The following is a 15,267-nucleotide window of genomic DNA, read 5'->3' on the forward strand; positions in this document are numbered from 1 at the left end:
GTTGATTTCTGCTCCAAGTTTTATAGTCTCTTTCCTTCTGCACAATTTCCGCTCCTCCTGTTGATCCTTTTCTAACATCTTGAGCTGTGAAGTCTGGTTGTTTATGTGCATCCTTTCTTCTGTCCTGAGATATGCTTGCAGAGCTATAAATTTTCCCCTTCAAACGGTTTTTGCTGCATCCCATAAGTTTTCGTAGCTCGTGTCTTCATTCTCATTTGTTTCCAAGTATCTTTTGATTTCATCCTTGACTTCCCTCCTGATCCACTCGTTTTGAAGCACTGAGTTTTTTAGTTTCCGGTGTTTGATTTGGTTCTCCGTATCTGTGTGTGATTCACTCCTATTCTCAGTGCATCGTGGTCTGAAAAGATTGTTGATACTATTTCTATCTTCCTGATTCTATTTAGGTATGTTTTGTGGCCTAGGACATGTTCTATTTTGAAAATGTTCCATGCGCACTGGAGAAGAATGTGTATTCTTTCTTTTTTGGGTAGAAAGCCCTGTGCAGGTCTATACGCCCTCTCTCTTCTATTTCTTCTTTCAAAGCCAACGTTTCCTTGCTGAGTTTTGTTCTTGTTGATCTATCAGAGGTGATAAGATGATGTTGAAATCTCCAGCTACTATTGTGTTGCTAGAAATGTCCTCCTTAAAATCTGTTAGCAGTTGTTTTAAATATTTAGCTGCTCCCTCATTAGGTGCATATGCATTTAAGAGTGTGATTTCTTCCTGTTATCTGTGTCCCTTGATGAAGAGAAAATAGCCTTCATTGTCTCTTCTAATCTTTTTCAATGCAAAATTAATGCTATCAGATACTAGTATGGCCACCCCAGCTTTTCTGAGGGAGCTGTTTGCTTGCAGGATTGTTTTCCATCCTTTGACATTGAGTCTGTGTTTGCTCTGGCTGTTGAGATGAGTTTCTTGTAGGCAGCAGAATGTTGGGTTCTGTCTCTGAACCCATTTTGCCACTCTGTGTCTCTTAAGTGGTGAATTTAGACCGTTGACATTGAGAGAGATTATTGTTATGGAGTTTTGTGTCATCTTTCTGTAAGGGTATATTGTGGATGTAGAGTTTGTCTTGTCTTATAGCCCCTTTAGACCTTATTTTAGGTTTGGTTTTGAGTCTCTGAAGTTCCTGAGCTGTTGTTTGTCAAGAAAATACTGTACCACTCCTTGAATTTTGAGTGAGAGTTTAGCTGGATAGAGTATTCTTGGTGAAGCATTCATTTCAGTGAGTTTTTTTTTTCACTATATCTTGCCACTGCCTTAGGGCTTGGAGGGTCTCCTCTGATGGATCTGCTGTGAATCTATGGGGTTCTCCTTTTTATGTGATTTTCTTCTTTGACCTTGCTGTTTGCAGTATTGTATCTCTATCAGGAGCATCAATCATTCTAACTATGATATGTCTTGTAGTGTTTTTGTTAGGGTCTCTTTTAGCTGGTACCCTTTGGGCTCCTTGAACCTGAATGGCTGCATTGTGGAGCTCTGGGAATACTTCAGGAATGATTTGTTTCACCGTGTTTTTTTTTCATTTGGATTGTTTCCCTGAGCTTCTGGTAGTCCAATGATTCTAATGTTGTTCCTCTTGGAATCATCTCCTAGGACTCTGATTCTCTGTAGAGCTAATTTGAGGTGCCTTGCCACTTTGTGTTGTTGCCTGTTGGCTTGGTGCAGCTGATCTTCCAGCTCACTGATTCTATCTTCAGCTGCGGTCATTCTATTGTTGAGAGACGAGACTGAGTTTTTCACTTCATCTACGGAATCTTTTATTCATGACATTTCTGCTCTCATTTCCTAGCGTAATTTGTCATTTTTTTCTGTCATGTTAATGGATATCGGTCCAACTATCTGGTTGAGTTGATTGAACATTTTCAAGACTTCATATCTGAATTCTTTGTCTGAGAGGTCCCTTAGGTGAACAGTATTGACAGACTCTTCTGCATTATTTTTCTTGTACTCCCCATGTGGTGGGGATTTGCGTTGTCTCTTCACGTTGCTGGATTTGGGACGAGATCAGTGCAGTGTGAGCAGTGAAGAGGAAAAGACTGAGTCTCAGAGCTACTTTTCTGCAGGCGTCTCTCTTCAAACACTTTAAAGTTACAAAGTGCAAAAATATGGAAGACTAGTTAGAAATAAAAGTTCAATTAACAGCAATTATCTAGGTGATTTATAGATCTTTTTTGACTTTCATATAATTTTCAATATGTTCTACCTTTTCCAATCAGTATATAAGACTTTCAGAAGTTAGGGGGGGAAGGGTATTTTTAATAATTAAAAATACGATTTAAATCGTATAAATAAATCTAAGGATTCTTAGAATAGGGTTTAGGGTACAGTACATGGATTAAGGTGCAAGCCTTGCATGAAAGCAAACTTGGTTTGATCCCTGACATCACAAAGTTCCCCAACCATCTCCAGCTTCATCCCTGGGACCTATAAATTCTGGTCTCGGAGGCCCTTGACTACCAACAGAGTTGCCTCACGAAACTCTCGGGCCCAAACAGCATCCTGAAATGAACTTCATGCCCAGCTGTCCAGGAAATGCCAAGAAGTGTCCCAGATCTTCAGAGCACCAATTGGGAGGTAGTAGCAACATACATGCCCCCGTATCCCCAAGAAATATCCTTAGAATGAGTTCATCAGAGAAATTTGATTTTTTCACAATACTGAGTGAGACTCATTTTAAAACAGTTAAAACAGGATAAAACCATGAACATATCATCCTGAAAGCTAAGTTGTACTCCCGCTTTTTGTTCACTTTCACTCTGGCTACTGGGAGAAAATGCAGCCAGAAATGAAACACTTCTCTTCTGCTAAAACAATGCCTGGGCATCAGCATACATACACACACACACACACACACACACACACACACCCCGAATATGCGTGTTATTATTTGATTATTGCTTTTTATAATTGTTAATGTTCACGTTTAGCATGTAGAACGTTACTGTACTTCCTTCCACCACCATCAAACCCCCAAAATGGCTTAGATATTATTAAATGGTGTCAGATCAAGTTCACCTGACGCAGAAATATATGGCTGTAAAGTCAGCCACAAACAGTACTCCAGAGTTCAGAACTATATCTTATGTGGATGCACTGCAAAGGGTTACTTATGGATTACAAGGAGTCAGAGAAATTGAACAGCCTTTAGAAGGATGAGAGAGTTAACTAACGCTTCATTCCAATGGTGAAGTTATACTTCTTAGAAAATGTTTAGGTGGAGGAAAGAACAGGAGCACAGCTGAGATATTGAAACAAAAGCAAATGTTCCCCTAAGATGGGGAAACTACACAATCACATTAGTAAATACAATTCAAATTAGCCAGGGTCAGAAAGGCAAAACACTAAAGATGGAAAAAAACAATTAGTAACCCAAAAGGTGATTAATGCTCTACTTCAAACCCACACACCAACTTACCACTGCTAAGGCAGTGAACTTGGAAAGGAGATGGTAAGTTTCACCTTGATCTGTGTTAAATTTTACGTATCTGGTCATCTAACTCAGATAAATTAAGCTCCACTCTGAGAAATTGTTCAGAAATATCACCGTTTCATATGTCTACAAAATAATCCTTTGTTTAAGCAAATCTCTACTGTCTCTGGCTAGAGCTCTACTATGGTGCAGTGATAACTGCACCCAGTGGAAGATCCCCTGGATGTAATCTAACACATAGCCTCTCATTCCAGATAAGACAGAATCCACATCATAATAAATAATTTTGAGTTTGATGGAATTATTTTGTTTTGTTTTTCAACATTATTCCTGGTAGTGCTTGGGGGGCCTGGGATCTGTTCGGGGATTAAACTTGAGACTCTTGCATGCACTCAGTCCATTATATTACTGATCCATAAAAATTCTTTTTGTTTGGTTTGTTTCAGGGGCCACACCTGGAAGTAACTCAGAAATTACTCTCAGATCTGTACTCACATATCAGTCTTGGCCAGGTTGAAGGGAACATATGGATTGCCAGGGATCGAACCTGGTTCGGTTGCATATAAGAAAAGTGCTCAACCCATTGTACTATTGCTCCAGCCCTACCATAATGTTTCTTTCATTAATTACATTTCAGAGGTTGTATAGATAAATAATAACCAATAAATGAGAAAACGTTAAAGGAAAAACTGATAAAATCTAGTAGAATAGAAGAGTGTTAAGTGACTCAATTGAGCTTTCATTCACCAAATACATAGTGACAGTCTGCTTCTCACTCACTAATGAGTCCAAACTGATATATCCTGTAACTTAGATAGATATAAACAAAGTTGAAAAACTTAATAACGTGTTTCATGTAACCAAGAAACACCTTCATGAATATGTCATCATTTGATAGTAAAAGAGGAAGCCTCAGTTTCCCCTTGCCAACAAGAGGCGTGTCCACTGTTCCCCTCACCAGCAGTTCCATTTCCCCCATTGATCTACTCCACCTCATCTGCAAGTTCAAATCTTAAACATTCCTGGAGATCCCCAGGACCATATTCTCCTGTCCTAGAATTAGGAGTCACAAGGCTAAGATAATGAACAATACCTGAGGCAGATGACCCGAAAGATAAACCAGCATGACCACCCTGTAGATTCCCTGCATTCTCTGTCACACAAAGACCTGGTTTTTCTGTAAAAGTCTCACAAAAAGAGACATAGGCCCACACTAAGTTCCCTCCCACTTTGGGACTCTCCTATTCCTTTCTCTTCTACTTATCAATAAAATTTCTACTTTCTGACTCTGACAATCTTTCATGGTCATTGTCCTCCCGTTGTTCATTGATTTGCTCTAGCGGGCCCAGTAACGTCTCCATCATGAGACTTGTTGTTACTGTGTTTGGCATATAGAATACGCCACCGTTAGCATGCCAGGATCTGACATGCCGGGAGATACTCTCGGTAGCTTGCCGGGATCTCGAGAGGGTTGGAGGAATCGAACTCGGGTCGGCCATGTTGGCTGCGTGCAAGGCAAACGCCCTACCACTGTGCTATCACTCTAGCCTGAGAATCTTTAGTATTTAATATTTTCATTCTTGAAAATATTGAAGAACCCGGATTTGCGAATGAACATAGAAACCCACTGCCGCCTCTTCTGCTGCACCTGAATCAATAGTATTTGGGTGGGGGGTCAATTTGACCACGTCCAACAGTGCTCCTATTTTTCTGGCTCTCATGGAACACAGGTGGTGCTGTGGATCTGAACTGGATCTGCAGCGTGAAGGCAAGCATCCTACCTCCTGCTCTTTATAGTTTGGATTTTGGTTCACACATGGCTTTGCTCAGGGATTACTCTTTGTGGACTCAGCGACCATATGGGATTCCAGACATGGATCTCGGGTCCACATGGACGTCGGGTCTGCATGTACAAGGGAAGATCCCTACCCATTGAATTATCTGTCCAGTCCTGAACCCTGTTGCTTTAGACGATAGTGGCAAAAGTCATTAAAATACATTCTGACATTAGAATGTAGTGCTAGAAGGGAAATTCGGCTCCCCCAACCGCAGCTTCCCAATACAAGCAATTTAATATGAGTGGAAATATGTGACATTTTGGGAAATCCCTGGTGGAGGTCTGGATTACTCCTGGCTCCGCAACGCCCTCTGGTGGTAATTGGGGGATCATGTGTTGGGCTTGAAACGCTAGGCGCGTTGTTCCGAGTGCGCAGGCGCAGTGCTGGTACCGCCCCTCACCGCCTCCTCCAGTCCTGCTGCTGGTGCAGGGTGAGCCAGGCTGTGTCGCTCCGACTCCACTCGCTCCCGACTGAGTATGACTGGCCTCCGGTACCTGCACATCCTGCGGGGGTCTCTGCAAGACCCCAGGCACGCGGGCGGTTGCAGGAGGGGAGCCGAGGGTTCGGCCCTGAGTGAGGAGGCGGTGCGGGTCGAACTCAGGGGTCCCAGCGCGGCTTCCTCTAGTCCAGCTCCAGTCGCGGGTCTCCCAGTGTAGACCCTGGTCACTGTGTAGACCAGGGTCACCCGGTGCAGCCCACGGTCACCCAGTGTAGAATCCAGTCACAGTGCAGATCCCGGTCACCGTGCAGACGCAGGTTACTGGGGCAGACCCCGCTGCCTGTCCTCAGACAGGCAGTGAGCAGTGGGTTCCTTCCCAGGCTACCCCACACCTGGTAGGCAGCCTGCCCTGCTGTCACTCAGGGCTCCAATGTGCTCTTCTGCCCTTGACTCCTCCCTGTGCTCTCCTCTCCAGGGCTCCTCCCTAAGCTCCTTTCCCTGACTGTTGAAACTCCTTTTACCCTGGTGTCTCTAGAAATGATCACAGATTAGCGGATGTTCATGGGCTCTCCTGGTGGCTCTCTCTGGCTGTTCAGTGCTCTTGAACCGCTTCCCCACCTGGGATGACCTTTGACTGATGCCGACATAGGAGAAACGAGGGCCAAGCTGATTGATAATCAGTTGCCTTATTCCATCTCTTGTCTCTCCCAAACTCTATCCACCACTGTGTCCATGAATCTCTCCCGAATTTGCCCACAACTCTCTCCAACCTCTCTTTAACACACTCCACAATTCTCTCTCCAACCCTTGCTCCTAACTCTGTCTCTTGCTCTGCCCACATCTCCAACTCTGCCTCTCTCCGACTCTACCTCTCTTTCTTTTTTCATCAACTCTCTGCAACCACATTTATTACCACCTCTTCTCCAACCAAACCTCCCAAACCGTGTGTCCCCCCATCCCAGGTACAATCAACATGTTTTTCACGCCTTTCTGACCACATGAAGCCCACCAGGGCAAAACAGCATTTAAGGTGTGTTTCTCCTCTCCTTAGACCAGAAAGTTAATTAACATCTTAATCAAACTTCCTAATCATTGCCATTCTGTAAGGACACAGTAATAGACACAATTAGGCTTGTAGGACAACTCTCCTGGGGACATCTCACCACAGACTCATACTACAGTGCTCAGGCTGGATCAATCATTCCTAACCCCAGCAGGACCGAAATCTAGTTATTACTTTTGGATCATGACAGAATTTGTCCAAGACCATATTCTTAACTTATAGTTTAGTGTTAGGCAACTTTGGCCAGGCCCACTTTGATGCCAGGGTAACTCACCGCTTGCCCTGGGTCCATCCAGTCCCTCATTGGGGCCCTGATTTGGGGGATCTAGGCTGTAAGGGCAACTGAGGCTTAAGTTGAGAGAGCAGATGTCTACGAGGTAATATTATCTGGAGTCAATCAACTCCCAAGTTACAAAAGCATGTCTTTTTAACTGTCTTCCTGTGTCCATACAAAAAGCCATTGCTCTGAGGTAGCTAACTACGCAAAGGACATTAAGAGAGAAAAACAATATTTACAAGTCAGCAGAGTCTGATCAGGAGGCAAAGGTAATCGACAGGTTAAGGGAGCAATCAACAACCCCAATCTCCCTGTGGCTGGGAAGGAAAGGCAAACCAATGTTCTCCTACAGGAGAGAAATTGGGGACATTGGTTGTCGGAAATGTGCACTGGTGAAGGGATGGGTGTGGAACATTGTATGACTAAAACCAAATCATAAACAGCTTTGTACCTATATCTAATGGTGATCCAATAAAAAAAAGAATAAAACAATGTGAATTAGCGTAGGGTAGGGTGCTGTAAAGTAAGTATTGGTTTGACTATGTTTAAAGTTGAAAAGAGAAAATAATACATAGGGCAATTGTTCATCTGAGGACAACAGGTAAATTTAGGCCAAGTATTTGGTATGGGATATTATAGCAATGTGAATTAGGACGTGGTTGGGGTTATTAGAGAAAGAGTGTTGGTTCATTTGAGGCTAATTAGGCAGAGCCTTTGGTGTGGGTTACTAAAAGAATGTGGATTGCATTCAGGTTTGGGTTTGGATTAAAGTTTTGTTTGATAAGGGTTTGACTGCTTTTAAAAAGGCCCTCCCGTTGATCGTCGATTTGCTCGAGTGGGCCCAGTAAAGTCTCCATTGGAGACTTTGTTGTTAACGTGTCTGGCATATCGAATACTCTCGGTAGCTTGCCGGGCTCTCCGAGAGGGACAGAGAAATCGAACTCGGGTCGGCCATGTTGGCCGCGTGTAAGGCGAACGCCCTACCCGCTGGGCTATCGCTCCAGCCCTAAAACTGAAAATTAAGTAAAGTCTAGGGAGATGTTCAGTTGAGGCTAATAGGTAAGTTTATGCCCAGGCTTTAGGTTGGGGATTATAAGAATGAGGCTTTGCTGTTTTTGGTTTACTGTTATTAGGGTTTGGGTTCTGTTAGAGTAAGGATATAGACCGGGCTACTTGTACAAGTACAAGCACTGTAGCACTATCCTCCAGTTGTTCATCGCTCGAGAGGGCATATGTAACATTTCCATTGTGAGACTTGTTACTGTTTTGGGAAAATAGAATATGCCATGGGTAGCTTGCCAAGCTCTGCCATGCAGGTAGGATACTCTCAGTAGCTTGCTGGGCTCTTTGAGAGGGACGGAGGAATCGAACCTGGGTCAGCCACATGCAAGGCAAACGCCCTATCTACTCTGCTATCACTCCACCCACAATTACTTGATGAGAGTTAAGTATAGGGAGATTGTTCGCTTAAGGCTAATAGATAAGGTTAGGTCAAGCCTTTGGTTAGGCTTATGACTAGTGTTTTGTTATAGTGAAGGTATAGGTTTGGCTATGTTTAATGTTGAAAATTGAAGTTAAGTAGGTGGCGATTATTCAGTTGAGACTATTAGGTAAGATTAGATTAAACCTTTGGCATGGGTTGTTAAAAGGATTTTCTAAAAGAATTGGACGAAACAGCTTTGAGTTATGGAGCTTCTGAAGAATTTTGAAAGATATGACAGTAGAGAAATAAAAACTTGCCACTGTGTCTTGGAGTTTCTGGAGAGATGTTAGAGCAGAAAGACTGATCTGGGTTCAGTCACCATAACCCCATCTGGTCTCACCAGGAGTAAGCCCTGAACATCAACCAGTGTGGCCCCTCCAAAATGAAAGAGCAAAAGCAAAATATGTCTTGGACTGAAGGTGAATTTCATGGCAGGGATTCTGAAGATAGAATGTAGTTTACAGTTGAAGGGATATTTTCCTCACCAGATCAATTAATTCTGTTCACACTTCTTTCATTGTGATCTTCTTCAGCATGAAATAGCCAGATCTGAGTTAGCCCCTTGATTTATATCTGACAATGGAGGATAAAAACATGTATAAAAAAGGAACATTAAATCCCCTCAGCAAAACCCCTTTGGATACAGACTGTTAAATAAGCATAGATCACCTGACTGTAATCAATGCCGAATTATTGGTGTGGATAAGATACCTTGAAACAAGGATTTTGATGGACACCCTCTTCCTGAGTCTCTTGCCTGCGACGTCTCCTGTCCTGTGTACACACACATCTCTCTTCGAGAGCCAACAGGCATTAGGATGCTGTCTGGAGTAAAAACAGAAGGAACTGTTTATTTTAAATACCTAAGTGGGGGCCTGAAGAAATAGTATAGCACGTAGGACACTTACTGTGCACATGTTGAACCCAGGCTCCACTTCAGGTATCCTATGTGGCTCCCTGAGCACTGTCAGGAGTTATCTCTGAGCCAGGACTAAGCTCTGAGCACAACTGAGTGTGACTCCAAAACAAAACAAACAATAACAAATCTCCATTTATGTGAGAAGCTGAATCTGCACTCAAGGCAAGGCTTTCATTCTTGGTGGGGCCTGGCTCGAGCCACTGCTTCTGGGGTCTCTTGAGAAACTGTGTTCCAAATCAGGCAGGTAATGGGGCTGCTTCCAGGGGGAAGTTCCCTTTAGGCATGCTCCAGCAGGCTGAATCATCAGTGTTTAAAGGTGGGTGCTTAGGTGAGGAAGGGCTCTCGGCAAGGAGACAGCAAAGACCTTCTGAGGAAATAAAGAATCCTAATATAATCATGTATGAAAAAATATCAACAGCTAATTTATAATTTATATAAATTTTTATATAAAATTACATTGTAGAGAGGAAAGGGACAGACTAGACATGACAAAAATCAGTGGCGGTTGGTGTTTGGACACATTAGTGGAGATGGAAGTGAATAACATATTCCCCCAAAGCAATATTAAAACAAAGAAATATTAAAACAATTTGGGGGCAGTTGAGTCACACCCAGAAGTGCTTGGGCTCCTCTTGGCTCTGTACTGAGGAGTCACTCTTGAATGCTCCAGTGAACGTACACTGTGCCGGGGACCAACCCTGTGAGTTTACTCTACATTGCTGCTAAACCCTGGGAGACATCTGGGGCCTCCTGGGGCCTTATTGCCTCAGAAGGTGCCTGTCTGCTGCCCCATACAGGACTGCCCCCTCTGTGGGTGCTGCGCCTGGGCAGAGGCCCGGGGCACCTTGGCTATGTTCCCAAGGAAGGCTATGTTGGCTGCTGGGCCTGCAAGAGGACAGGACACACCCTGGCAGTGGTGCTGGACTGTGCATGTGCATCACATGGCCTTTGCGCCCCTCAGTATGCATGTGAAACCACTGGACTGATTCCTCTCTTGGGATTGGGGAGACTACCCATATGATGCTCAGGAGATCTGGGGGCGCCATGAGCAATTCTTTATATTTCTAAAACATTTGGTTCCATGATTTCTAATGCTATTGCGATAGGGTTCCATGGACAAAATGTCCCTCTAGCACACCAGCACCAGAGTGCCCACTGCCCTCTGCTATAGTGATAGGGGCCCATAGACACAGAGTCCTACACACCAGCACCAGACCACACACTGCCCACTGCTCACTGTCCACTGCTACAGTGATAGGGGACCATGGACACAGTGTCCTACACACCAGACCAGAGCACCTGCCTGTCTGTCTGTCTGTCTCCCCCCACCCCGTCTCATTTCCCTTTTAGGCAGTATGGTTTGCAATACTGTTACTGAAAGGGTATCATGCGTATCCCTTTACCTCCTTTCAGCACTGCCCACTGCTACAGTGGTAGCGGTCCATGGACACAGTGTCCCTCCACCACACCAGCAACAGAGGGTCCATTGCCCACCCCAGCCATGACTCCAGTCCCCTCTCCCCAGCCAGTTCCTCTCCCCCAGTTTCTCTTCCCTTGCCACTCAGGATACTCCACTCTGTAAGCGTCTTTCAGCTGAAGGAGGCAGGAGATTTAGGTGAGAGAACAGATGTGGTGACAGAGGAAGACTCAGATTTGTTCCCTGAGTATGCCAGAAGGGGTACTTGGCCAGGAATGGGTCCAGCATCTGGAAGCTGGAATAGCCAAGGTGACCATGTGCCATACACCATTCAAAGGAACCAGAGGCTGCACCTCGATTTCAGACTTTCACTTCCAGCAAAATCATAATGCATTTCCAGGGGCCGGAGCGATAGTATAGCGGGTAGGGCATTTGCCTGGCATGTGGCCAATCCGGGTTTGATTCCCACATCCCATATGGTCCCCTGAACACTGCCAGGAGTAATTCCTGAGTGCATGAGCCAGGAGTAACCCCTGTTCATCGCTGGGTGTTACCCAAAAATCATAACACAGTTCCACTATGTTAGTCACCTACTTTGAGGTGAGCTGTCACAGTTTCCCTGGTGCCTGAGAGCTGGGCTAATCTTGGAGAGTGGGAATGTGACAATCATCCTTTTCCCTAAAAATCCCACCAGGAGTCCTTGTAGCCTCCAACTCACTACCAGTCTCCGGCTCTCAAAGGACAGAGGAGGCTTTTGGCATTTTAAGTTACCCCCACCTCACTCTGCCACTCTCTAGCACTCCCAAAGAACAAGATTTCTCAGCCCAGCTGAGCCTCAGCACTGCCTCAGCCCCCTACCCACCAGCAAGAAAAGTCTCCTCCTGTTTCCCTATGCCTCCTAACTTATCTTACTTTGTTCATTTCTCTCCCATAAATAAATACCCAGCCCTGTTATTAAACACAAAAAGTGTCAAATTCCCCCACCAATGCATGCAACACACAGAGCAGAACCAATCACCAGCACAACTCCCCTTTCAAGATCCATTCATTCTCCATGAGTCAGTTTTCTCCCGTCCTTCCAGATCAGCAGTCACCCTTCCTTTGGCCTCTCTCTCCTCGTGTACATTCACTCACACACCCTCCTATCCCTTGGTTATCAATTCACCTTTGTCCATCTATCCATCCATTCTCCCATCATTCTCATAGAAATCCCCGATCAGTCAATATATCTTCCCTTTCCACCATCCAGTGACAGACCCACCATCTTCCCTGTTACCCTCCCACCTGGCTTCCAGTACTCATCTGCCATCGCATTAATACCTTTAGACAACAAAAATACAGGAGAATATATTTAGTTCAGAGATAAAAAGGTAAGTAAAATAAAAAGAATTATTTTAGAGCTAAACCTAGAAAATAATGTGAAGAAAATTCAGTAGGGAGATGAAATTATAGGGAGAATTTATTTAGCTGATACCAAAATTCAAGCCCCTCAGGAAAGGAGGAAAATGATACTCAAAGGAATAATGCACTATTTCATGAATAAACAACAACTCAGGAACTTCGTAGACTCAAAACCAATCTTAAAAGAAGGACTAAAGGGGCTACTGTAAGACAAGACAAATCCCTACAAGCACAAAAGACCTCTATAGAAAGATGGCACAAAACCCCATACAATAATCTTTCTCAATGTCAACTAAGAGACACAGAGTGGCAAAATGAATTAAGAAACTGAACCAAACATTCTGCTACCTACAGGAAACGTATCTGAACAGCCAGCGCAAACACAGACTCAAAGTCAAAAGATAGAAAACAATCCTTCAAGAAAACAACTCCCTCAAAGAATCCAGGGTGGCCATACTAATATCCAACAACAAAGATTTTAGGCTGAAAAAGATTTTAGGGGACAAGAAAGGCCATTTTTTTAAATAATCAAGGAATATGTACGGCAGGAAGAAAATCATGCTCCTAAACATATACACATCCAATGAGGGACCACCAAAACACTTAAAACAACTTCTTGGGAACTTTAAGGAGGATATTGGTAGCAAAACAATAGTAGCTAGAGAATTCAACACCATCTTATCACCTCTGGGTAGATCAACAAGATTAAAACTCAGAAGGAAGGCATGAAAGAATGCCTTTGGAGGAAGAATGGCTTTGAAGAAAGGCTTTGAAGGAAGAAATGGAAGAGAGAGGGCTAATAGATGTATACAGGCCTTTCCATCCCCCAAAATGTAAATACACATTCTTTTCTGCAAATGTGCACATGGAACATTTTCCAAGATAGACTATGTGCTGGGTCCCAAAACACACCTCAATAGAATCAGGAAGATAGAAATTGTATCCACTAACTTTTCATACCATGATGCATTGAAGTCTTCCAGCAAACCCTCATAAAGTTGTGTGGACACTAAATCATATAGAGCATGGGGCAGGGAGAACTGTCTGGAGATATTGCCTGGACATAAGGATCTTGGGTCAGAGAGACTGTTGGGTAAAAGTGCTGAGCATATGTTCTGCATGCAGGAGTAAAGGTCACTATCCAACACTGCAGGTCCCCTTAAAGCTAAAGGAGTGAAACCCTCACCCCCAGAGTCAGAAATTTCCCTGAAATTTCTGAGAAATGGCCCAAACACACAGAGAAACACATACAGAGAAATGTTGTCTATAAAATCATAAAACACACAGAAGAAAAGTTAGGGGGTATATTCTGGGATTTCAACATTAGGGATACATTCAGACACATCTCCAGTGGGGAGGGAAAAGCAATCAAGAATACATGAATGGTGTGAGTTTCCAAATAAAGGAGTGGGCACATATGTGGGACTCAAGTGTTTGGTGGCAGAGAGCCACCTTTCAGGCTAGATGACAGCAAGAGATGGACAAAGAATTGCGGGAACAGGGGAACTGGGCCCCAGACTTGTCAGTAGCCAGTTTATTTCTCTCTCCTCCCCAGTGTAGTCTGATCTCTTTCCTTACTGCAAAACCATCGTTGTACATTTGCTCGTAGTCCCAGTCATCATAGTTCTGTCATCCTAGTCTCCTCATAGATCTCAAAGTCCTCTACATCCAGTCATCGTCCTTGGATTCCTTGTCATCCTCCTAGACCCTTCTTTCACCTTACAGTATAGTAATATAGAAATCATGAAGGATGGGGGTACACATAGGAGGGGTTGAACAATATCAGAACATCAAACAGAGATAAAGCTAGTCATTCAGGGGATGTTCTAGGAGATTAACTCAAGGACAAAATCTCATCCTCCTAGACCCTTCTTTCACCTTACAGTATAGTAATATAGAAATCATGAAGGATGGGGGTACACATAGGAGGGGTTGAAGAATATCAGAACATCAAACAGAGATAAAGCTAGTCATTCAGGGGATGTTCTAGGAGATTAACTCAAGGACAAAATCTCATCTGAGGGTTCAGCACTCCAGATAACTAGGAGCACTCCAGATTACTAGGAGATCCGTACAAGGGCGGGATTGCATCTAGGGTGTATTGCTTTCTCCTTTCCTCAGCTAGTAAGTAATCCATTTAAACAACCATAGTAACTTCTTATAAAATTTCTAGTCAGTTTTGTATGAACACAGTAAGAACTATGTTAAGCTTAAAGGTTGGATCTTCCTGGGACATCTTGCTATATATTCCAAACCACAGTCCTCAGGCCAGGCTAGTTGATCCTAACCTCAGCAGGGTCCTTATTCAGTAACTTCTTCTTGGGTCATGACAGAGTCTTTTCCCTGATGATGCTCTTAACTTATTATACTTCATACACTTAGCCTGTCTCTTTCCAATGCCAGGGTAGTTTTCAGCTTACCCTGGGCCCATCCAATCCCTTCGTCAGGATCCTGCTTTTGGAGAGCTAGGAACCAAGTGAAACTGAGGCTTAAGTCAAGTAAATATGGATGACCAGGAGTAAATATTATTTTGGAGCCAATTAACTTCCATGTTACAAAGCATAGCCATCAACTGTCTTTCTGTGTCTATACAAAATGGACATTGCTAAATAATCCTTGCAAATGGCATGAAGGAAAGAGAAAAGTAATATAGGATTATTGGTGCTTGATGGAATTGGGTATGCCTCAGGGGCACTGTTGTGGGAGCAGCTCAAAAAACCTAAGCTCTCTGCAGGAGGAGCAAGGACACCCAATGTTATCCAATAGAATGGGACAACATAAAACTAAACGCATTTATAAAGAAAAGGAAACTACAATGGAAACAAATAAACAAACAAACAAATAAAAGCAACTGAGCAATAGGCAAAAGCTCTTTGAACATCATGCCTAAGGAAGGATTAATACCCAGAATATATTAACTCATATAACCAAAACACAGAAAAAATACAGTAAAAATTATTCAAAAGACATAAACAGACACTTCCTCAAAGATGGCGC

The sequence above is a fragment of the Sorex fumeus genome, unplaced genomic scaffold (genome assembly GCF_029834395.1).
Source record: "Sorex fumeus unplaced genomic scaffold, SorFum_2.1 ptg000046l, whole genome shotgun sequence".
NCBI classification, from domain to species: Eukaryota; Metazoa; Chordata; class Mammalia; order Eulipotyphla; family Soricidae; genus Sorex; species Sorex fumeus.